The sequence below is a fragment of the Aythya marila genome (assembly GCF_965140915.1).
Source record: "Aythya marila genome assembly, chromosome: 3".
NCBI classification, from domain to species: domain Eukaryota; kingdom Metazoa; phylum Chordata; class Aves; order Anseriformes; family Anatidae; genus Aythya; species Aythya marila.
The window spans coordinates 94,140,349-94,167,000 of record NC_139044.1 but is presented as its reverse complement, the minus strand read 5'-3'; the positions used below and the strand labels follow the sequence as shown (position 1 = coordinate 94,167,000).

Sequence of the window (26,652 nt, the reverse complement as noted above, 5' to 3'; positions counted from 1 at the left end):
TCAGTGGGAATGAATATGTACAGTTGGAACATGCATCGGTTTGGTATGCTGGCCTGTTGTTATAAGAAAATAACAACTTTATGTATATGGGACTCATGTACCTTAAGGTTCTCAGCTTTTGTGATTTTGCATGCCAACTGTCATCATGGAAATTAGTCAGGAAAGTATTAGAGAGAGCTGGGAAGAAAAAAAATAGATTTAGGAAACAATGAAATGGGTGTTAACTAGGTTCCTTACCTTCATTTTTGGCTAATGCCTAATTTATAAGAAATTTGAACACTTCTCCAAATGTGCTTGTCTCTGCTTAGGGGCACTTCCATCTTGAGTTTCCTAAGACTCAGACCTGGATGTACAAAGTGTCTCTTACTTCCTAGTGTCAAGTGGGTGTTTTTGTTTTGTTTTGTTTTGTTTTGTTTTGTTTTTAAAACATGTAAGTGTGCAGTTCTGTTTGACTCTGCACCAAATTACCTCACTAAACAGATCTTACAGAGTTTCAGAAGTATTCCTAGCAAGTATGCCACACTCTCCTTTCTTCAGTTTATTTCTGCATATGGGCTGTGTGAGGGTTTAACTCTGTAGGACATCCAGCTCAAGTGCCTCTGTAAACATTATATTGACTTGAGTGTCTGTAAATGGGTGTAATAGAAGTGGACTGACATGGACGTGGAAGGGAAGGACGTCTTTTTATGATGTCTCTTTTCTATTTAGATAAAGTATATAGTTTGTTGCCACAATAGAGTTATCACTAGACCTTCTGTCATGTTCAGTTTACAGCACAGAATTAGCCTGCTCTCATCACAAGGAAGACAGGAATTGCTTTTTCCCCTCTGTGTCCCTTTCTAAATGACAGTTGGTGTTTTCTGGTTTTGGATGTAGTAAAACTTGACTTTTAACCTTGACTTGGCTGGCATACTCTTATCTTTTTCAACGGCAGCTCCTGAGCTATGAATGTATCTATTGTAAGGAAAACAAGGAAAATGGAGTTAACTCCAATGCCAAGGCTAGTTCAGTTCTGTTAGGTCTCAAAATGCCATAAAGAAGTGTTGTTTCCAGTCAATTTTCACTGTTTTTCTGCCTGTTTTGTTTATGTGCAAACCAGGCCCTCTCCAAGGGCTCTGTTGGCTCATGGTACTGTCTTGTTAAACATCATTTTAGGGAATATGACTCCTCTGAATTCAGTTAGGTAAAAAAACTAGGTGTGATTCTTACCTCTTTCTGAAAAAGAAGTTTAATGTATATTACATTAGCCCTCTGATATGCTGTGTCATTTCCACGTTACAAAAAGGATATAATGTATGTGTCACTGTCAAATCTGACAGCTGAAAGGCTTGTTTAGTTGATCAGTAAAACCTCAAGATCAACAACCATAACACTTTTGATACAGTGATATGGGTAAGTTACTTCGGAAGCAGCAATTAAATCTAAAAGACGTAGTCTCTTCTGTCTGCAGATACAAGTGACATGAATAGAAGAGTTTAAAGGATTTCTAACTAAGGTAAAATAAGGCATTTAAAACATGCCTACAGCAGGAAAACACTTTGTAAACAGGCTAACCTACTTCTCCTAAGCCACTTTTAAAAATATAGTTATATTAAACATGGTTCTTTGTTATGTAGCAGTGGAGATGTGTAGTCATATGAGAATATTCAAAGGAAATAGAAAAAGGTCACACATGAAAAAAAGAAACCTGTAAAGAATAAACAAGTTCTTCAGCAAATCACATTAAACCAATAAGCAAAATCTATGGGAATTTCAGCATACTTCTGTGGGAAAAAAAGAGGAGATGGGAGTATTTGTACCACCTAACTTTAAGCACCAAACCTGCGTGCCCGGGTTCAGGCACTGATTTCCCTGGGCTACCCAAGCTTGGTGCAGTGGGAAACCAACTCCTACAAGGGCAAGTCAGAGAATGTTTCTGCACCAATTTGCCCTATGAAAAAAACTATTTGATATGTTTATATGTATATACAAGCCCCAAAATTAATAGATGAGACTGAGCTAGTTGAAACCTAGATTCTTTTGAATATTTGAAGATATACAAGGATAAGATGACATTATTAGTGGACTTACTCTTGACCTCTTTCATGCTTGATGCATCACAGTGTCACTCCTTAAAATGATTATTACATATGTTAATTCTGACCTTAAGAAGACGTTGTAAACAACATTAGGCAACTTGCTGGCTGACAGTGATTTTTTCCTGACTAAAGAGGAAAATCATATGTAAGGCTTTGCTACACTAGGCTGAAAACGGTGATTATGAAAAAGTGTCATAAGAAAATCTCGTCTCGTGTTTCTTAATGTATAAGATGTAGAAATACTATGCATATCACCTTCGTGGTAAGTACAGTCAATATAATAATAGAGGCTTTTTATAGAATAGGGTCAATGTTACTGAATCCTAGAAAATGAGCCACTTCAAGAAGATGAGTCCATGTTTGCAATGTGTGTTTGTGAACATCTAATAGGGGAGCTGTGTCGTACACAGGATGACGTTACATTACAGTGTATGCTACAGCACTTCTGTGGGATAGGCACGCTGTCAGAGTGAGGTTAGCAGAGTGCCTTAGGTCAAACCTAACAAGCCAACAAAATGGGTTTACTGTTGGTGTAACTAGACCTCATCTCCAAATGATACAGCTTGCCAGCCGCCCTCCTCTGTCGACATAACTGGTGTTCATATGAGGAGGCTGTTCGCCATGACTGTGTCAGCTAGGGAAACAGGAGTCTTTTTCAGATGTTAATACAGCCGTGTGGGAAAGAAAAAAACAAAACAAAACACTGCAAGGTCTGTCTGACCTTGATGATGGACAGACTTTTGCAAACAAACCGGTAGCCTTATTTCTTGTGTGTTTTGGAGGCTTCTGCCTTTAATCATTGGCAGGTTTCCGGCTTCTCTGAAGCTTGAGTTGTTCCTACAGCCTGACTCATCCCAGCTGGGCTGTCTGAACCACAACTGATAATGTTTAGCAGTTTTTCCTGACAAGATTATTCATCTGGGAAATGGTATCAAGATGATTAGTCATCTGTGTCAGGTTAATGTGAATCTTCCTTCTCTTACTATAAAGTAACGCAGAAATTTCAATAATGAAGTGTTTTTTCCCTGCATGACTTCTCATAAGAGATGCCTCAGAACTGTCAGAGGCTTGTACATGGGTGCAACAAACATCCTGTACTGTCTCTCAGGCGTGATTGACAGGGTGAGGCAGTGGGGAGAGGACAGGACAGAGCAATAAAGGGTCCTTCTGGCTCTGTTTTTCTCCCACTGCATTAACTGGATTCCTCTCTCCACCACTGAGACATTCCTACATAGTTTTAGAGAGAATGCATAGCTCTGAGTCTTTTAGATTGATATCCAAATAAGGATCAGCTCTTCCTGGAGAGAATTCAAACCTGTTTTGTAAAGAACCACGTTGTTTAGACAACCCAAGGGTTACTGCTTTGCAGCACAAGCCAGAAAACACTGAAAGACCTCGCTGACATACTTCTGGGATTTCTGATGGAGTGTTTTAAGTTGCTGGCTATTCAATAAACATGCAACCCAACACTCATTTCATTTTACTAGCAGTCTTAAACCTGGGTTTATAAAATCAGTGATAGTTGTAAGACTTTTTAAAAAGTTATTTGCTAAGAAGGTTAAATGGAAATTTAGATAGTGTATTGCCATTTTAGAAAATCAAAAAAGGCAGACATTTTAGCTGAATTACTCATGGTTGTGCTTTTTAATGGGAGAAATATTTGCAAAACTTGGACCCTTGGGAAAGAATTAAGTTACACTGTAAAGGAGTGTAATTTGCTATTAAGTCTTGCTGGATCCACTGCATGTAGGCCTTTAGTAAGTCACAGAGGACTTTTTTTGAGTTCTCGTGAGAGAGAGCTATTGTACAAAATCTAAGTATGATTTCTGTGTTGTGTTATAGAGCCCCAGCCCAAGTCAAATAAACAAAAACGGTTGACTCATTTTATAACCATATAAAAAGGAAAATGTTTTCTTCTGGTTTCTTTTTTGTTTGTTTGTTTGTTTTTCATTTGGTTTGGTTTGGTTTCTTTCAGGCAAGAGTGAGAGGTTGTGTATAACAGAAAAAAATGATTATTCACAGTTGATCTCCTTGTTTGATTAGATGTATAAATACAGTAATCATGACCTAGTACTAGGTGCATTCTAGTATGAAAGAAAATCAAGCTCTTTGCATGCCTACATGAAGAGTGATGCCTCTATACAGAAAGAACCTTGTAGAATATGGGTGTGGAAGACTGTTGTGCAATCATTTCTTACTCTCTCAACAATACTCTTTGCCAGCTATTTTAAATACAATTTGAACAGAGTCTGGAACAATGATAATGAATTATGCTTGTGGCAATGCTTGTCTTAGCTCATTAATTGCAACAGTCCAAGCAGATGAGAGAGGGGCTACAATTTATTGTTCAGAAAAGCTAGAGAAATCTGCTGAATCCAGTGAGAGGACAGTTGACATAGCCATCCTACTCAAAAATGCTCTGTATTCTTTTTAGAGCATCTGATAAATGATGGATATGTTTTTTTTAAGTTCTCAGCTGTAGATGTATAGGCAACATTTTCCCTGCTAAAATATTCTGCCAACAGCAGGTGCTTTTTGATCATGGTTCCGTGGTGAAAGGAACATTCAGCATTTGTTTCTGCTCACCTTCTGTTAAATGGTTTCCCCGTATCTGAAAACCAGCATGGCAGTCACGTGTATAGTTTCCAGGTGAAACACGGTGGTTAGCCTTTGACAGATTTATTAGAGAGAGTGAGGTTGTGTCCCAGCTTTTCTAATCACATAGCACACATGCCATGCATTGCACTAGAACGTGTCAAATTCTTTGTTCTCCTACTATGTGATTTGGTGTCAATTTTTTATCTGCTCATAAGTAACCATGTCAGGTATTTTACCTGCTCGGATTTGCCTTTGGAGTCTTCACCCTTTTTATCTGCTTGTCCTCTTTGCCTCCCACCTTCCCACTCTCTGCGTAAGCATAGTCATGCAAATGACAATACATACAAAGAGAAGAGGCATCCATGGGACACATTCTGTCCTTTGAAGTGACCGTTGGGATTTCATAGGGGAAAAGTGCAAGGACTTAATTATTAAACTGTCCTTAAAATTAAAGGGTGGGGAAATGCTAATTTAATTGCCAACAGGAAATCATTTTAATACGTCCTGAATTTTTAACATACAGCAGAACTTTTTTAAGTTTTCTAGACAAGAAGTTGGGACAATTTTGAGACATGACAGTTTAGGAGGGAAGGGATGTAAAAGAGCACAAATGAACACCAGGAGGCCTGGGACTTCTGTTAAATGCATTTCTTACACATAGTTCCTCTACACATTATTCCCCCCCTTTTTTCCCTTGGTGGCCCTCCCCATTCAGGAGAAGCATCAAAAGTTAAAGAGCAGACCAAGGCTAGGGCTAGCACAGGGAGGGGGAATCTAACAAAATAGTTTTCATCAGTTGTGGTGTTTTTACTCACAGGCTTCTGTCATATCACAGGTTTACAAGACTATTTAGCAATATTTGACACTTGCATTTTATATTTAAAGGTACCATGGGCTGATGTATGGGTATTGCTATTTTTATGTCACCACTGTGCTCATATGCTATGAAAATATCGGACATCTATCATGAATTTCAAAATGCAATAAAGAAAATTAAAGAACAGATCTTGTAGGCAGTTGTATTTATTAAGGTCTTTCATTCACATATATACAAGAGTTAAACACATACATATGTTTCGTAGGAATATTTTTCATTAAAACCTGTTCTCTCATTGACATAAATCTTTGTCAGGCAAAACAAAAGAGTGCTATTAAAAGGTCATTCACACTTTTTGTGCATTCAGTAAAGTGTTCTTTATCATATTCAGCAATACTTCTGTACTACAATATGCTGAAACAATTGTAAGTAAATATCTTCTATAAATATAAAACCGTTGATTTTGCCCAGGCAAAATGCTTCTGCTAGTGCCCAGCCCAGTGTATTTGCATTTCCCTCCCTCCCTCTTTTTCTGGCTTTTAGAAAGAAGACTAATAACGTTGGAAGTACTATTTTTGTTCTTCTGAATTCCTATCCTCAAGAGATCTGAGTTTTCATAATTTTTTTCAGCCAGGGAACAATCTTGCCTGAAGAACTCTAGGCTTAATGACTTCACATTCAGTATTGCCATCGGCCTTTTTAGATCTCTTGCAGACTTAGCATAGCGTTTGATCTCTAATAACTTTCCAACAGAGCCAACGATGCTCTGAGGGATGGGGGACACATTTGGGGGCAATTTAAATCTTTAAATTCATTTGTCGTGAATCAGAATTGGGAAACCAAAATATTCTACTACCTATGAATGGGTTTTTAAAGGAGCATATACAGACTCTGCCCCGCTGTAGGAGTATTTGTGTAATACAATACAACAGAAACTACATGGAGTGTGAGAACTGCTGATGTGGAATAAAACAGTCCTGAAGCACAGAAACTTACTAGCTACTATCAGAAGTTCCCATTCTCCTGTTTGGTTGGGGTGGGAGAGAATGCCACTGAGTTATTTGTATTTAGTTCCTTCATATGTCAGACCTGACTACAAGTATATACTTCACTTGTAATTATTTCTGAACAGCTCTCTTGTAGCTGTGCTATTTTCCCCAAGGAGCAGTGCAAGAATTCCAGTGCAGGCACTGATAGTCAAAGTACACTTTAGAATTCACCTCTTCAAGGCAAGTGCAGACCTTGCTAATGATACCAGTGCAATCACTATTTTCCTTTTAGCCTGCTGTTAAATTACATCTGTGACTGTTTCCCAATAAAAAGATACTATTCTGTACAATAAAAGTTATGGTCCTTGTGTTCAAAAAGGTTTTCATTATGCTTGAGATCTCACAGGGCTTTTATACTTAAAAATCCGACCCTGATTTACTTTAGAGAGGGAAGAAGCGAGGGCCACCAGAATAATCAGGGAGTGTAACTGGGGTTGTTACTTCACAGGAGGTTCTACTGACATCCATAAAATGACTCACCTCAGTAGAGCTGTTCAAAATAAATAATTACAAGGTCCACCCAATGATGGCTTGCTTGATCAACAAAGTTAATAATTTTTCAGAATACAGTCCACTGAAGTACTGTATCAGTAAGGCATTTGAATTTACAGTAGTATTATTTACATTATAAATATGTAAGTGGAAGAAACCAAACTAGCTGTCTGTGCTCCTCTGCCTTTGTTTGACATCTTTTCCCATATCCTGGGTGTTTGTTTTCTTAAGCTGTAAACATCATTATGTTTTGCTACAAGTTTGTATATCATTCAGTTCAACTGGTATCTTAGTTGTCCCGATTGGTGCCAGCCCATGGAGAAATGCCACTGCTACAGTATAAACAGTAGGTTCAGAATTTATATGCTCTCCTTTATCCTTAGCCATCAAAGAACATGACCAAAGTGTTTAGAGTTTAGTAGATGAGAATGCTAAGCCACAAAGGCATTGAATTAATATATATCGCAGTTCAAAAAGAGCCAATTATAAACCAAAAGCCCAAGAGTAATATACATTAGCAAACAAAGCAAGTAGGGGCCAGATAACAAATTTTTATTTTCTCGTCTCTCTGGTTTTGGTTGATAAAACATCGTAATCATGCATTTAGTGTTATATTTATGAAAACTGATGTCTGAGGAACATCAGTACTTCTCCAGACATGTTTGCGTCAGTATATGACAGTAGCTTTGTAGTGCTTACTTTACAAAAATATTTTTAAAAGTGTAAAGGTCTTTCTTATCTTCAGATAAAGAGGGTGTTTCTTCAAGACATACCCAGGCTGTTCTCATACCTTAGGTAAGAGCAGATTACCTTAACCAGTTCTGTCTCTTGGTCTGGAGCGCTTGCACTCACTGCCCAGAAGATGTAAGACCTGAGGGAACCAGAACAAATTCCTCAAAACCAGGGTCTACTGTAACCCCTGCCCTCATCAGCGAGGCATGCGGGCACAAAGCTGCCTTCAGAAAACTTCTGTGCTGCGCCTTTTATCCAGGTTTTTTTTTTTTGCTAACTGCAGCACCAGATCTCCTCAGGCCTTTTTGCTTCTGCAAGTGATCTGCTGTAAGAGATGAAGCCGTGCGATAGGATAATATGAGAACTTATGCACTGTATCTTAGAGATGAAAAGAGAACTTTGATATCTGCTTCATCCCTTAACAGTCAGGCTTGAACAGTGGCACTGGATTGTACATTCAGGTGGCCAACTGGGTGTGCCTTCAGTTCAAACAGCAGATATAACATCTTAGCCTTATTTTCATGCTGTTTCCTGGAGCTGCAGGCACTCTTTACCAAGCAGGCTGCACTTCAGCTCAATAAACTTCTTTTATGGGTTGAGCACTAGATAAAGAACCAGACATCGTATTTTAATTCAGGTGAATCTGAGTGGCATTGACCTACAGAAGGTATTGGAGTTAGTGTTTTCCCACTAGGCTTTTAATGCTCAATATGTCAGGCATAAAAATGATGAAATAAGGTGAAAAAAGCTGAAATAAGCAGCACAGAAGGAAACCAGGTAGCTGCTGATTCTCTTAAGGGACCTTCCCAAGAAGTAAGAACATAGCCACCGAAGGGCAACCCTTTTTAAGCCAAGCAGAATTCACTGCTAGTGAAGCGTCCCTCCTGAGCAGTGACCGTGTCAGCCAGCAGCACAAGTGCCAGGGATATATTGCCCGTCACAGCAAGCAGGTTTACAGCCAGCACAACAAACACAATAATAATAACAACAATATCTGAAGCTGTCTACTCTGCTGATAATTCCTTGGCACTACCTAATAGTAGATTAGCACAGGCACAGAATAATTGCCTGGAAAGTCGCTGTCAAGGTTGTGGATTTGGTTGTTGTTGTTGAGTTTTTGTTTTGTTTTGTTTTAATAATAGACAGTATAAGTGATTGCACAAGGACTATTTGGTAGGGTTCTGTAACCTGTCTTTGCTGGAAGGGGCAAAAATATCAGCTGTTCATTGGATCCAGCTCTTCCATATGTGCTGATAGAAATCTACAGAAAGTTGCTTTAAAACATAAAGACACTGTATTATTTTGCTCAGAGGAAGTTCTTCTGAAATGAGGAAAATAAACATGGAGATGAAATTGGGAATTATGACTGATTCTTATATTTATTTATTTTCTGTCACTTTGTTTCACCTCTTAGCACTATGTGATCACCAGGCTGACAGTGTATGTGAATGACTGGAATTAATAATGCTGAAATAGTTATTTTTGCAGTAATATCAGTATTTTGTTTGTGAGTTCTAGGCTGACTGAATTTCAGTGACAGTCACTTGAACCAGAAATCATATTAACCAGATGATTTGATTCCTTATGCATAAGTTAAATTTCATGGTGGAGGTGCAGCCCTGACCTGAAGTGCTATGAGGAAGGACTGCAGTCTCCTGACCTAGGAATTTTGTCCCGAGTAGGGGCTTGGTACTTCTGACTTGAAGTTCAGGGGAATTAAACAGTGCCTTTGCAACGGGCTCTTGAGAGCCCAAGAAGCTCTTCTTTGTAAACTTCAGTCTCGCTGAGTCAGGGCTCTGAGTGCATTTTGCTGGGAAAAAAAAAAAGGGGAAAGAAAAGATGTGCAGTTTTGGGGGCTCAAAGAAAGAGATCTCTGTTAGTCTGGAGGCCGTCCTCTCAGAAACCAGTGCAATAGCTAAATGCAGTTTGGACCTCCCAGGGGACCATAACTCTCTGAAGCAATCACCCAGGGTGAAAATGCTGGCAGCTTGGGGTTGCTTAAGTCTATCTGTGCGGAAGGAAGGGGACAGCTTGAGATGAATGCAGATGGGCCAATGTTTGGTTCAGCTGGGCTCTGTTCCACTCTGTCACACCTTGATCAGCAGTGACTCTGTGAGAGTCAGTATCAAAGGGAAGGCAGTAAGGCATGCATTCAGGGAGGTTAAGATTGGACATTTGGAAGAATTTCTTCATGGAAAGGGTAGTCAAGCATTGGAACAGGCAGCCCAGGGCAGTGGTGGAGTCCCCAGCCCTGGAGGTATTTAAGAGATGTGTGGATGTGGCACTAGGGGACAGGGTTTAGTGATGTGACTCAGGAGTTCACATTAAGGGTTGGACTTGGTGATCTCAAAGGTCCTCTCCAACCTAGATGGTTCTGTGATTCTATGACTGTTCTATGTGTACAGCTTCTGTAAAATGCAGGCGTTTCTGCTCTCATCATCTGAAATGACTGTGCTTACAGTATGATAGGAAACCTATAAATTTTGTTTTTATTCCCCTCCCTCTTTGCCCCCAACTCCAGCTCTTCCTACCAGACAACCCTCTCTCCTCTGCCTTTTTTCCTTTCATCATGCACCTCAGCCAGAGGTGAGCGTTCACTGCCTGCTCCAGGTACTTTTGTCATCTTGCTCGAATGCAGTTCCAGGTGTGAAATCTGGGAATTTTAAGCTCCCTCCTAAATCACAAAAGAAATGTGTGTGCCTTTGAGGATGCAAGCCTGCAAACCTGAAGCAAGTACTTGTGGTACATGGTTTCTTTCCCCCATCCCTTATCTGCCCTGATTAGTCAAATCACTTGATTTTATTGGCAGGTGTCAGATAATTTATTATCAGTCGTAGATCTAAAAAAATAAGCACTAGAGTAGACATTTTCTGTACAGGACCATCTTATTTGTCCTTTGTTTTATTTAGCAATAAATTAAGATTTTAAATGTTATTTTTGATTATTTATTTATTTTGGGGGGGGAGGTACAATGGTGAAGTTTAGAGATTGAGCACTTGTGTGTCAGAAATTGCAATAGACTCATTATAAAAATGAATTTTATATGCAATTTGTTTCATTTTGTCAAGCAATACATCTAATAAAACTTGAAAAGAAATTTTATAGGCGTTTAGTAAAGGGCAAAGAGAGAAAAATAATACTTGCCCAAAGAAGACACATTTTTTTCTTGAAGCAAAATTAGATTCCTAATCCTGAAAGGTTTTAAATACTTCAATTTATGTACATGAGAATTTCCATTACCTTAATACGCTTATGTGTTTTCAGGATTGATGCCTAGGGATCTGACAATATATCATTAAGATCTGGATTTTAAATATTTAAATAACCATCTTCTATTAAATTGTGCCACAAGTACATTTGTAATACAAAATTAACATGCATCTTTAGTTGATTTTGACTCTGAACAATTAAAAACAGTAGCACTTCTCCACATGAACAGCCTTCCTTTTTAATTCTAAATAATATCTGAATATCTGAAACCCAAAGAAGGCATGGAAACTCTGGTAGAAAGTCTTCTCTTCCCAAAGTGCTGTTGCACCATCCAGTTCTCCTTTACTGATCCAGGCATGCGTGCACATGCACATGTGCCACAGAGTCTAACCCGAGGGAATGGACGCACACATGAATGTTGCAGAAGGGAAAAAAAAAATCAGTTCTAAGAGCAAGACTTTTTCTTGCTCTTAGAACTTCTCGTGTTGATGCAGAAAGAGCAAAAATAAGTTTTGCCCATGTAGAATGCTTATCAAAAATATTTTTTTTTTCCTCTAACTTCGTATGAGTGGCCTGAATTGAAACGATTGAGTTCTCTGCCAGCAAGCCTTAAGAGTTTGTGCTTGGGAAGGAAGCTTCATTATCTTCTGCCACATTGCACATACTTGCTTAGCTCATTCACAGTGCAAGGAAAATTCCTTACCAGAGTTTCTCAATTTGTACTCTGACGCTTTTGAAGTGATTGCAAAATAGATATTTAGAACACACGTACTTTTTCATGCATGCTGACATGCAAGCAAGCAACAAGAAAGAAAATTCAGTAAGAAGTGAATATCTGGAATCTAGCTGTTATTATAGAACTGTCTAAAATATATTGTTTTTATTTTAAAATGCCGCATATTCTTAAATATTTATCAAAACACCTTGAGAAATACTTTCATGGCCAATTATGACGCTATGCTGATATGAAATGGTGTGCACACAGATAGACATATTTATTGTGAATTTTGTTAGTGTTATTTCAAAAACTCCTAGAGATCAGAATTTCGTACTCTGATAAATTCCATGGAGAGACATTGTTTATACTATTTGAGGAGGTGACTTGCTACATTTAATTATACGAAGTAGTCCCTCTTGAGATATAAAGTAAAAGGAGAAAGCATTTCAGTTCAATACTCACTAGTTCATAACGCAGCTGTCTGTGTTGAAGGTAGTAGACCACACTTAACAAAAATACAGATACTTTGAAAACAAAAAAAAAGCTTTAATTTCTGGAATTTGTAATAATAGTACTTAAGTACAGAAATTGAAGTTACTAATCTGAGTAGGATAGTAGGATTCCAGGCAGGAATTAGGTGATGATCTCTAACAGGCTTTTTTTTTTTTTTTTCCCCAAAAAATGTAATTATTTTTAAAAGAACACAAAAATCTAGGTGTTTGTTTATTTTTGATTTACAGCAAAGTGCATTGACTGAAATGTTCTAGCAGCACAATTGTATAGCATTGCATGGTATGATATTATTGTGCTGAATAAACAATAAAAAGTTGCAGTGTTTTTATTCCAAATAGAGAAATCTCCTGGCCTTGTTTTAAAGACATTCAGAAGTAACAATAACATTCTGATTGGTACATTTCATTTTACACTGGTTTTCACACAGACATTCTAGTTTTAAAAACCAAAAAGGAGCTTACTCAAAACAGCTTGAAAACACAGTTTGTGTGGGATCCATGGAGTCTGTGTACAAAAAGAATGGATCTAGGTTTAAGCATAAAAAGCATGCTTGCTCAACAGCTCTGAATGCTTGACTGGTCTTGGCTGAATATATGTCACAGGGTTTAGGGAAAAAAAAATCCCCGATATGACAAAAAAGTACAAAAACCTCTTGGCAATGCCTGTTGGGAGTATTGCTGTCCTAGCAGTGGAGATGTTACTGATAATTGCACTAAATATTTTCCTCTTTGAAAATTTGGAAACTATGCATGAATGGAATTTGATTTGTTTCTCTAGTGAGGAGGATTTCAGAAATATGGAAATTTTGGTAACATATAAATTAAAAGTCCTCTAATAGGATGGATTTTTTTCTGAATTACTCTTCTCTTGAGTTCTATAGTGCTGAGTTCCAGTAAAAATACTGAATTATATTTTTGTATGATATATTTTTCAATATATATACACTTTTTCAATAGCTATGAATAAAGTCCATAGCTATTGGGATGTAAGTAAGAGGCATTGATCTGTTCTGGTTTTGTTCTTAAATTGCTTTGCTGTGGCTGTGGAAGGGGTTTTAGTCTGAAACACTAAAACATAAAGCAAACTGCTTGGTTAATCTTGTGACTACAGAAATCTGTTTACCTGTAAACAGAGGGGAAAAAAAGTGCCTTTAAATAATTTTCAAAAGACCTGTGTAAACAGGTTATATAATATTTGTATAAATGAATATGCGCACACACACTCTGGAATTTGAAAAGCTGCCTATCAGCCGCTACCGAAACAAGCAGAGCACCACACAGGCTGAAACGTGGAATGCTTGGGAATATGACGTAGGTGAAAATTCTTGCGTGGTAATTATTAACATGTTTAACTAAATTAATGCATTATGAAAACTGACAATGGCACGTCACTTAGGACATTTTAATTTCAAAGCCCTGGCTGGGTCCTGCAGGTCAGCAGGCTGTCCAGGGGGGGAGGGTTCAATACTAAAAAAATAAAAAAAAATACCTTATTTTTCCTTTTCTCAAATTTGCTAAAAACCACAGAACCAACAAAATCTCAAATTACATATTCCAGTTGTTTTCAAGTTGCAAGGCATTCCTCAGTGTTTTGGAGGATCATCCATTTGCATTATTTGCTGGCTTGCTCGCTCTCAGGCATGTTTTTGGGTGCTTTGTGACTGGGATTTTGAGGGCAATGAATCTTTTGCCCTGCATTCAGTAAACTTGTTGTGTTTCAGTCTTTCCTCACCAAATCCCAGCAGCAAGGCTTTAATTTTGAGCTTGTTATTGAAGCCACAGTCTCCCCTGCTAGACTAGTCATGATTCTGATATTTTAATTTTTTTTTTTTTGTATGTAAGTTATTCTTAGTTACTTTTTGATTGCAGGCAGCTGTTTGTACCGTGTTTGTGTGTCCTCTCCTTGGGCTCTGTCATTGCTTTTAATTTCAGGTATAATTTTCTAATCGATTTTATTGGAAGCTGTTTTTGAAAATAACTGTGCAAACATACTCCTCTAATCGATATTTGTATCCTTTAAAATCTCATACTATGTTATGTGTTCTTGATGCCCTCCCTGTTCATCTCTGCAGCCACTTCCAGTTCACAAAATCAGCTGAGGTTGATAAAACGAACAGATTCATGGGTTTTGATGCCAGAAGGGACCATTATGATAATGAAATCTGACTTCAGGCTTAACGGAGGCCTAACACTATTGCATCTTCAAAGAGCTGATGCTAAGAATAAATTTGACCTCAGAACACTTGGGCACTGGCCTTGCAGTCAGCACTGGGAAACTAATCCATAACTGTTCAGGAGATCGGGTACTCTGTACTATCCCTGTTCTCTAAATTATGGAATTTGCTTGAAGAAACCCATTTTGCAAGTCTGGGCCAGCCCTGCCTGAGCTTTGTGCTTGCATATCTCATCACTCTGACACGACAGTGAGCCAAAGGAGAAGGTGCAGAGAATTGCAAATGCAAGACTGGAGGGTGAGGCGAGGCTCAGGCTGCTGCGTAGCTGCAGGGATCGCATTCAGAGGGACTTCGGGATGCTCAGCGTCTCTGTAAACACAGGCCATTAGCTTCTGAGGACTTGTTCACATGACACAGTAAAGTACAGTGAGGAGATTGACAAGAAGCAGGGCGTTTTCGTCTTCCCAGAGCATCATGTTAGCGTGACTAGACTGTTTCCAGTAACAAAACTAATTAGTCACAGGCTGACTCAGATGGCCCTGTGCAGGACAGCAGTGTGACACGCACACACACACACCCTGTTAATTTACAGTTTCCCAGATAAAAATAGATGTAATAATGTTATTCCCACATTTATGAAATGGTTTGTGCTTTACATATGAAAAGCTTTCAATAGGCACTTAAGTGTTATTGCAAGTAATTTAAGAGGAATTCAAAAAGCTGTTTGTTTTTCTGTTAAATTTGCTAAGTCTTTTATGGCAGAGAAGTAGCTGACTTCAATAAGTTTTAATTTTTAAAGGTATGCCAGGGATGATTTAGAAGGCTATAAATAACATTAGCCTATTAAAAATATATTCCTATGCTAATATGCTCAAGAACTAGTTAAAATGCTAGAATGCCTTCTCTGTTCTATGCATTTTTATAGATTCAAAGATCTTTTAAATACTTTATATACATATATATATATATATATTATTCTTTGTATCCTTTATATTGCTGAATATGAAGGTTTTAGGATTAAAAACATTGGTCCATGACTTATAAAACTTGCACACAGATTCCTCTGAGGACACAGACTTCCTATTTATCTTTCGGCAAATTGTTTAGACTTAGTTTTTCAGAAGACTTTTATACTCTCTAATACCACAAAAATTAAAGATCTAGGTTCCCATCTATCAAAGTGAATATTCACTCAGACTGGTTTGTGGAAACATACATGGTATAGGGCACTGTGTTCATATCAAGAGCTCAAGCTGTAATCCACCTTCTCAAGTTCTTCTAGTAGTTTAAAACTTCATAATTTGCATCAGCTATTCCAGTGTCTGTTCTTGTCCATGAGGTTTGGTTGCTTGCTTTGGAACATTCAAGCAGAAATATATCTGTTGTATCCAAATACAAGAGAGAACAGTTCAGTTCCCCATTTCCAGGCTGTGTTCTGCAGTTCCTTTTTTTGTCATAGTATTCCTTCTGTGCAGCTGCAAGACACAGGAAAATAATTTTGTTGTTCACTTGAAGTACTGTTTCTGATTTAAGCTGCATTTCAGGGAATGCTCAGTCATCTATGTAAATGTTGTGTCTTACCCGCTGCATAGCTGAAGCTTGCTTCACTGCAAAAAAATTGTTTCTCCCTCAATTATGATGATATATATTGTACTTTTTATCATGGATAAGAGACTGGAGCATCTTCCAGTTACCAACTACTAGTCATGGTTGACCAAAAATAATAAATTCCCTGAAAAATTCCTGCCTGACAGCTGCGTCTCAGATGTCTAGTGAACACGGGTGTTCCAGCACCTGACAGCAGATTCAGAACAAAGACTCTGAGGGACAGCAAAACCTGTATGCATTTTTAAAGCAGTAATAAAAAAGGAGAAAAGCAGCCTATTGTTATATCAGAAATGAGTGCTGTTTTTTTCTACACTTCCATATAATGCTGGTTTTATTTTTTATGTAAAGGAAATAGGCAAATATTAGAATATTTCTTTCTCTCTGCGTGTGTATGCACGTGCATTCCTCTACATGCACACATAAAGGCTGTGTTACGGAAAACACGTTTTTTAGCAGTGCACACAAACATAGAAGGCCTAGCAGTTGGGTACAGAGCCTTATTGGCATGAAATCTGTAGGTTACTCAAGGGAAACTCTCTTTTGAGATCAGAGAGGTACTTCATAAGAACAAATGTTTATTTGAAAGGTACTATTTTGCATCAAAAAGCAGTTATTTGCCAAAGTGTTCTTGGAATAATTTTTTCACTTCTCCTCCACAGAGGTATTGCAGGTTCTCATCTTCATACTTATTTCAAGCCACACAAGTCAAGTATTATATTATGTTATTACCGTGCTTGGCGCATTTTTCAAGAGCAAATTTTCCATCGGAATGTGGCTTAATTGGAGTCCACAAGTGGCTTGCTCAGTGGTGTTTCTTCCTTTGTTCCTTACGGTTAGGTAGAAAATATTGTTTCTGGTAGCATAACAAGTGAATTGATATGGAAGGCTCTCTATCCCCCATGTTAGCTTGTATATTCCATAAATACCCCTGAGGTGTACCCCTATTCAACACAGGAACATTTGGTGGCTGCAGGTGCATCACTGGCACAAATATGCAGCCAATCTCAAACAAAGCTACTGTAGAAAATTCCTGCCACAGAGACTGTTTTTCTTCCTCCTTCACTCTTAAATCCTTCTGTGTTTTGGAAGAGACTCCCTTGCCCTAGCAAGAGCTTTGTGTTTCTTGCAGGTGTTCAGCAGCTTCAGGATGAGATCTGTGACTATCATTACCCAAATGTTTGGGGGTTTGTGGGTATAATTGGCATACTGTACACATCACAAGGCATATTTTGTAGAAAGGAGAATGGTCTCATGGACATGAAGCTGTACAGTAGAAGACTTGTGATAACCTTTTTCTTTGCTACCCATTAATAGTATCTCATCAATTTAGGATGTTGGTTGCTAACTCAATTGTGTATAGAGGGTTCAGCTTGCTGACAACTCATTTATTTTAATAACTGTTTGTTTTATTCATTCACAAGTTAGTGCTTTGCATTATTCTTGTGAGGATGAGAAAAATGAGAGGAGTAGACCAGGAAAAAAGGTTCTCATAACCTGTCCATGGCTGAAGCAATGGCCTTCAGATCACAGAACTCTGTCCTGGAGTCCAGCTGGGTCTTCTCTTCCCTAGGTGCAGCCTGGACTACTAATTTAAGCAACTACTGTAGATACACTGAATAAACTAAACATTAAAAATAAACTTTTACATTGAAATGAAAAGACTAGTAGATAGTAACGATGGATCATTATGGTTATCTGATCTGACTGTGTCACAAAGACCAGAGATTTTTGCATAATTACAGTATCAAATTGCAAATGATGAATTAATACTTTTCCTGTGGCCTTGCTGAAGACCTGTATGCAGAACATCGAGAGCTGATGCTAATTGCGTGTGCACACAGTGTCACCAAGATCATTCTTAAGCTGTATGGCTTTTCTGGCAAAGATGGTTACTCAAAAATTGAGCTCAAATTGAGCCAACAAGATCAGTTTAGCAAATACCTTGCAGAAATAAATAAGAACCATTTCTTTTTTTTTTTTTTTTTTTTTTTTTCTTAAACTCATTTCCTTTCTTATCTATTGACTGGCTACTTCCTCAGATTACACACCCTCCTTGGAAGATTCACCTTTGGACAAGAATAATAAGGTTTATCATAAATGTTTTCAGAGGGTTTTAAAATCAAAATAATTTTTATAAATACAGTATTTTAAAGAATAATACTACTAGTAAATTATAAATTTTTAAACTAATAGTAATTATAATTGTAATTCATCTTTTTTTTTTTAATTTTTTTTTTTTTAATTGCTATACTTGATTCAGGAATTTGCTACATTATTCCATTCTTATTTGCTATCCTCTCCCCTGGGGTATGCAATGATTCTAGAACTGCTTATCCACTTCGTTTCAGTTTGCTCCACCGGAGGTTTGAGCTTTAATTGTTTCCCTGCTATTTCAGGCATCTTGCTTCATTTGGTAATGTGCATAATTATTTTTTCCCTGAAAAGCTACACATAATTACTTTTGAACTAGCTTAATCATTTCTTATCTTTAGGACATTCTGCTGATGCTTTCAGAATGCTCTGCAATTATTTTTCTTTTTTCATCTGATCTGTAATAAATAGTCCGGCATGCCAGGGTAATGGATTTCACTTGAGGATCTCAAGATGATTTGCAGACAATAATTAATTAATTAGTTTCACAACCTGTCTTTAAAACAGGTGAAATTGAAATGCGGGCTGGCAGCATGCGGTCATTAACCACGTGTTGCACCACTAACAGTAGCTGCTCCACAAGCGGGTGACATCACCCGTTCCTCCCTAATATCAGCAAAGGTTCCTGAAGCAAAACAAAGGAGAGCTGAACTCTGCTCAGTGACACCCTGTTAAAAAAATAAATAGTTAAAATCATCTGGTTCAATCATCCCACTGGTTGTTTACCCAGTGTCCTGATGTAAGGGTGTGCTGCTGTACGGCCATACGCAGACTTAAATTAGTTTGTAATATGTGTTGCAAAATGCTGATCAGACCAACCATTGCTGTTGGTTTTGTCGGCAACACAGAAGTCACTGCAGGTATTCATCCAGGCACAGTAGTTTTACTTATAAATGCATTTTACTATGTCACGTAGCTGAACTAGAAAAATATTAAAGATGACCCTACGGGATATATGTATAAGATGAATTGAGAATTTGTCAGAGTTAAGCCCTGAGGAAACTTCTCATTATTCATCCTCTTCTGTTTGTTCAGGAGGATCATTGGCTTGCCTTCTTACTAACCCATAACTGACTGTCACCAGTAATTTTAAATGGCCTCAATTCTCTGCGTTGCTGGTTTTCACTACTGCATTATTTCTTGAATTGAACTCCTTAAATGGAATTTGGTCCATCTATGGGGCTTGAAAGTAGTGGCGGTGAAGTTAGTAGCAGGAAGCAGTAGTTCTGTTGTGAATATCATAACGATACGTTATGTTTTATTGCAACTTTTATGACCATATATATTTTAGAGTTTATGTAAGATGTGTAGGAACCCGTTTTAAGCCCACATTCAGTATTCAAAATATATATTTTTTCCTCAATCCTAGATTTAACTGAATTTGACATTCTTCATGAGAGAGGGAGAGAGAAAGGAAGGAAACAAAAGCAAAGGGAAAAGAATGGGAAAGAGAGAGGGAAGGAAGGACAAATGAGATCGAAAAAAGGGGATGGAGGGTAACAAAAAGATAATAATCTGTAAATCATAGTTATCTTGCTTGCAGCTTTGTGGCATTAGTGTGAAAATCTTTGAAAGCATTAAGTCCTACAAAATGATAGAAATACTCCCACCCTGTCATAATATTCTCAGAAGACAATTGCCTCAAATATCTGTCCGTTAACCAGTTGGCCCTCAAATGTGTACACCTCAGGTGTCTTACTTATTTTTTAATCAAATATATAAAGCTAAATGCAAAAGGTGTAATCTTGAAAAAGGATTAAGTGATATTTGAAATAATGTTTTTCCCACTTACCCTTCCCTAAACACAAGATTAGCCTTTATTTCTGTGTTCATTGAATCTTGTGTTGGTTTTCCCTTCAAAAGTCAGACCTAGTTGCTCATCAAGCTGTTTTATGAACATTGAGCATGAGCACTGTGTCAGTTTTCTGGGATTTCCCTGATACTCAGTTTTATTAAAAATGACCAGCAACAGACCAGGGAATTCCCTCACTGAAGTGTAAACTATCCAGGTCTTCTAATTGCAGTTGTTCTCAAAATATTACTCTATTGCTAATGGATTGTAATATTCCTTATTAACCATATGAGAAAAGAACATCATCCCCTTTCTTTCCAAATACTGACAGGAGCCTCTGTTGAGGACTACTTTTTCCACTTTGGCAATTACCTTCACTATGCAGTGAAGTAAGGGAGGTTTTTAACCAGAATTGGTTCTCATCTCAGTTGTGGTTTCTGCAGACATCTAAGGTCTTGTGAAAGGACATCCAATTTTTTATTCCACTTTTTTTCCTCATTTATCTCCCAGACAGTTTCACCAGCAGTGTTCCATAGGATTATGAAATATACCTTTTGGAAGAAGAGGTTTTGGGTGTCTATAGATGACTAACTACCAACTACTAATTATATAATTAGGAATTGCTTCTCAGTATTGAGTATAATCAGGTCATGCTCATTGGTCTGTAGGCTTCCACTAATTTGAAATCCAGCAATTAAATTTTTATTTTTCTTTTTCCACTGGGCACTGAAATCCAAAATAGTTTTGTTTTCCTTTTATGTAAAAAAAAAAATAATAATAATTTTTTAAAATTTCTAATGAAATTCTGTTATTTGCTGCAACCTGATCTAGTGGGTGGCATCACTGCCTATGGCAGGGGGTTGGAACTAGGTGGTCTTTAAGGTCCCTTCCAACCCAAGCTGTTCTATGATTCTATGGCCATCACCAGGACTGCGTACATGCATTCAAAAGTCTATCTTCCTGATCTATAAGCAAGTCTGAATCATGTCAGCTTTATGTGCTGACTTGGATCCACCAAAATCTCTCTGCTTTTAGAAGCATTTGACAAAGGTATTGCTTTTTAAACACTTCATCTACCTCTGTTATTTTCCATGGTCTACTACAGAAGTGCTTTTTCCACCTCTGCCTTAAGCCCTCGCCTGTCTTTGATTCTTTTCTTATGTGCTGAATGTATCTGTAGTACATATTCATTCTTTTAAGTAGCAAGGGATTGCAGGCAGTATTATACTGCTGAACAATATGGTTTATTGGAATTTTTTAATCTAAATAATATATATAGTAGCAGGAGCACATAAGATATATTAAATATGCTGCTTATGTATAAAATATGAATATTAGATATTCAACTCTTCCTATTTCATTTCAGAAACATATGTTTACTGTTAAGGTCTTGAAGATGACAAACACTACACAGCACTTGCATAAGCAAACTTAAAAGCAAAGTTATTCTTCCCGGTCTAGAAAAGTTGGTCTGAATCACCTCTTTTTCCTATAAATCTGCCTTTAACTAAAGAGGATCTTTCTTTGTTTCCAAGGGGCTAATTAACAACTGCCAGCAAAGTTGTCTACTTTAAAGAAATATTGCTTGTTTTTATAGGTTAGTGTCTACAGCCTGTAAGTGTTTATTAATATTGTGGTTTTCTATACATTGTCAAATTTTATAAATATGTAAACTCTCAGGAAGTGGGGTTCAATGTTGGCAGTTTGTTTACATGGGATTGCTGAGGCCTCTGAAAGGAGCAGTAGGACGGCATACTGACCCAGAACTTCATTCCATTTTCCCTCTGAGGAACTCTACCAAAACCTTTTTTTATATGTAGATTAAAAAAAATCTCTTAAAGAATTGTCATCCAGTTCAAATCTCAGGCAATTACTTTGATTACTTGATGAGCAACAAAGACTTGATGAGCAAAAAAAGACATCCAGTCTGGTTTTCTTTGGCATAAAAAAAATATTTGTAAGCAGGAGCAATTAGAATGGTCAAGTTTAGTACAGTTTTTCAAGCACTTTTGCCACTTTGCATTTTTTTTCCCCAGAGTTTGAGGAGGCTTTTCCCCATATACGTAGCTGTGCATGACAAAGTATGGCAGCCATTCATAGTTTCAAGTATATGGTAGTATCAGGTATATGGTAGACTCATACTTCCCTGGACGATGTACAAGCTTGCCCAGAACATCTGCTGCTCTTACTCTGACTATTCAGTGGAAATCTCAAAATTGAGAATAATCGCCAAAGCATGAGGTTTTCAATCCTGCACAGCACATCAAAAAGTACAATTTATTAAGAGTTTAGCAGAAAGCATGTTCTAATTACTGTTGGCACTTTCTAAAAAAATAATTAAGGCTCACTTATCACATGGTCACGCATTGTTTGTTTTTAGGCAGTCACTAACTAATGCACACATGTATGAGTACTTCTACTTACAAGCAAATTTAAAATAGAAAGTATAATATTATAATATTTAAGCATACTGAACATTCTCTAAATATTAAGGGATCTGGTGAGAACCCACATATTAAAGCTGCTAATATTCTTTTAAATAATAAATTATTTCTAAAGCAGCAAGTCTTTGAAATTCATCGTAGAGAAAGCCAGAGGCTAGAGAAGTACCTTTTATTTTTTGTCATGAATTTCCATTCTGGTCTAGCTGGGTCACAGGCTGTCAGAAAATCCTGGCATTTCCTTTCTGTTTGCTTTCCTCAGGAAAAGCTTGGCAGCCTCCCAAAACAACAACTGAATAAGAACATTCTGAACAGCTCAATACAATTATTAAAATCCTGCTACCCAACCAGCTGCAGCACACATGGCACTGAGAATGGGATCTGATACAGCAAGGACATCAATGGCAAGAGAAGAAAGGGCAGAGCAAGCTCCCAGACACATTCCCTCCATAATGCCAAGGATTTTCTGCTCTGCGTTATCTGCCTCTCTGTAGGACCTCTGCCCACTGCTGTTACACAGTGACAGAAAACAGCTTGCTCATTAAATACCAGAAGTGGTTTACTTATTTATGGGAGCACTGCAAGAAGGAAGGAAAGTGTTAAAACTGAGCACTGTGAGTGCTTGTTGATTCAACCAGGCTTGGCAGTTCTCTTTGCAGATTTAAGTAATATTTTTTTTTTTTTTTTTTTTTTTAATTTTGGTAAATCTTTTCCTGTCTGTGCTGTGCCAGTCACTGGGCAGCTGCTGTTGCTCTGCAGTGTGTTCTAGCTCTTTCCTTTCTTCCAAGGGTTAGGCTTATAAATGCTTCTTGGAAAGCCCCCAGGAAGAATCCGCAAGCTATACCCTTCCTCTCCCTGACTTGCAGAAACTCAAGACTGCCTGCACAGAAGTCAGCTTCAGAGAAATCATCACCTCTGCTGCTGGCCGCAGTGAGGGAGCACCTCCTTAATTCGGTCAGATCAAACTGTCTTCTTACTAATCCGTCAGCCAGAATAACAACTACCAAACCCACAGATACAGATCACATTTATAGAATTGATGCAGCTCACTCCCATATGTTTTGCAAGATACCTATAAATTTACTCGTGCGTGAATTCAAAGTGACAGCACTGGAGGTGTCATTTTAAGACACTACATGGTATGTGACAAGCTAGCTCAGCCTGTGATAGCTTTCTGAAAGGTGGTGCAGAAGGCTATTATACATTTACTTTTCAGAGAAAACAGTATTATCTTCACTTCAGAGAACTTTTCTTCTCTCTGTTATTTTTATTTTCTTTTGTAGAAGAGCTAATCCTGACCTCATCCTCTCCTAGAGACATGCTAAGCAGCACAGAAGTTGCCAAACTGAGAGAAAGGTGGAACAGTCAGGTGGTTAGAAGATGGCACATGGTGAAGATTGGATCTTCCCAGTGTATTTCAGAGTTAAATCATGTCATTTTTCAGAGCTGCAGTTATCATTTCCACGTCATTCTTTGCTGCCAGCATCAAAGCATATTTTTCCCCATTACTGATTGCTAGAAAGTTCCCCACCACACAGCATTCTGACATGTTTCTTGGGCAGAACAGATTAGGCGTTGCCGTGAGGGCCAGTCAGTTAAGCACAATTAAACTATTATACACTGCTTTACTTCACTGTTTATAATTTTGGGAGAATAATTTCCATTGGTTTCCCATGTTATATTGCAGGAGATTTGTAGACTTTTTGGTTTTCCATCCTACACAGTGTCTCTTTTCCTGCTGTTTTTATTCATACAAGTTTTCAGTCATGTTGAGCACACCTAGCATCCTTTTACAGATAGAGGTTGTGGTTGTTGAAGACTGCTGACATGCATGTTGAAGTTAATTTTCATCCCTTAAGAAAGCTTAGTTTTCACTTTAAAATACTTTTGCTGTGTAGGCAGCACATGACACAATAAGCTGGGGCTGGGTGATCAGAACGGAAGATGCATTCAGTTCTGAGCTGTGTACTTTGAGTGTCTTCAGAACTGATGGCACAAATGTGATTTTGGAGTAGCCGGAGGAAAAGGGGATAGTGAGGGCTGTGAGGGCTTGCTCTGAGGTTTGTGTAGCTGTATGTTGGAGTGAAGTGCCAGACTTCAGCCTACAGTTCATTAAATTGCATTTAAAGAAGGTAATAATGGAAGTACATTTCGCAGTACACTGTACGGTTATGGTCTATTGCTCCCTGAATGCAGAGCCAAATTAAATAAATCGAATATGGTCTCAAGCAGCCAATTTTCATGATAAGCCAGTACAAGTAGTGACATTAATTTCATGGAAGTTGCATAAGTGTAAATCACCTATTTGTTCCATTATATTGCCGCCGTAATTGTAGCAGTGTGGGTCATACTCAGATGTTTGATTATTAGTTATGTGCACGCTCCTGTTTACAGAGGAGGGCTTCCCACATTATACTCTGGTTCAACACTTAATCTCAAGACTTCCGATCTGCTGCATTTGGTATGGAGATCTCAGCAGTTTGCCAGCCCAAAGGTGACCTGGGATATTCAGGTGCAAGTCACAATGTGAAGTACACTTTGCAGTGGAAGAATGTGTTGTGCAAACCATTTCAGAGCTGTGTTAAATTTTGAAAATTAATATGAAATTATTGTCTTAGGAGCACTCTGGTTGAACAATAGTGACAGAAAGTGTGCACAACAGATCGACTGCATACTGCTACCAAGAACTGCAGCAAGCATAAACTGGACCTGTTTTATGGACTCCCAACAAAACATGATAATTTGTAACAGACATATTTAACAGCTTTTTACTGGGAAGACTGTCTGCAGTGGTCATGAGATTTGTCTCTTTTTCTTTTATGGCACCCGAAACCCATGCAATCAGTTTGCATGCTGTCTCATGTTCCTAGCAGCAAGATATATGGTACTATATCTTCCTTCTGCACTCTGTTGCAAGGACTGCTGCCTGCCTTGACTGTTCCCTGAGAAAGGAGAGATTCAGGCAGCACCACGCCTGTGCCACAAGGAGATTCTCCCTAATACAGAGAAATGTAAAAAGAAATTTGAAATAGGGTTAACATTTCTGGCTGAAACAGTAGCTCTGTGGTCCTGGGGTGAGGAAGGGCAGTGTTGTTCAAAAGCACTGTACAGATTTTTGTCGCAAGATGTAAACCCAAAGTAAGCCTCCTGAAAGTTACAAGAAATCAATATTCTTGCAGTGTAGGTAGACCCGTAGCATTATTTCCTAATAGGTTATTGATATCATGGTAGATGTGTCCAGTAAAGCCTGACCTATGGAAGCAGCTGCATGAGAGGATTCCTCTTTTTTACTGTTTATAAGAAAGAAGGTGTTAAATGACACACTCTGCAAGATACTCAGCAAAGAATGGTAATTAGTGCTTCTAAAAGGAGTAAAGATACTGGGATAATGGAACTGTCAGTAGTATAGACCTAAAGATCACTAGCAGTAAAAGGTCTTTAATTACATCCATGCCCTAATGTCAATACACACGCACTAAAAGGGTTGATTTTGATGTCCTAAAATCAAACTGCAAAGGTTTTACTTACCCAATATCTTATCAAAAATGGGAGAAAAACTTCTCATCGTTCTTTATTCATAGTCTCTGTTTTGTTTCTTTAAGCCTTATAACAGAGTTTATTATCAATATGCATTTATATGGCAAGATGTGCTTGCATTTTGACAAGGATGGAAGTGGAGATCTTAGTCATTGAGCTGCTAACTTGGTAATTTGGGAGGGACCTCAGGAGGTCTCCGGTCCAACCTCCTGCTTCAAGCAGGGCCAGTGATAGGACTTGACCAGGTTGCTCTGGGCTTTATCCTGGTAGGTCTTGAAAACCTCCAAGGACAGAGACTACACAAGCACTATGGGCAACCTGCTCTGATGCTGGGCTTTCTGCATGGGGATAAGGATTTTTCCCTGTATCCAGTCAGAATTGCTCTTGTTTTACTTTGACCATTGTCTCTTGTCTTGCTACAACTGGCTGCATCTTCTCGATGAACCTAGCTGCATCTACTCAAGACACCTCTTGTAGGTGCTGAGGGCTGTTGTAAGGTGCCCTGAAGCCACCTTTGCTTTAGAATGGACAAGCCCAGATCCTTCAGGCACTCTTCACAGGGCAAGTCCTCCAGCCCTGATCATGTTGGTGGTCTTCCTCTGGCCATTTTTCTGCCTATAATTAAATGTTTCTAAAATGTTAATGTGTGAAGCACTGCTTTTCTACTGCAAGACATATTTTTGGTTTCAAGACAGTACTGAGGAAGATATAATATGGCATTGCTGGTGCCTTTATTTAAGTTG

The 26,652-nt window shown here is 38.1% G+C and overlaps 1 protein-coding gene across 1 annotated transcript in view; it reads left to right on the top strand.

Moving 5' to 3' along the window:
• The window catches only part of FAM83B (family with sequence similarity 83 member B), a 55,822-nt gene that overhangs the window by 5,622 nt on the left and 23,548 nt on the right, over positions 1-26,652 (top strand). The window lies entirely within an intron of this gene.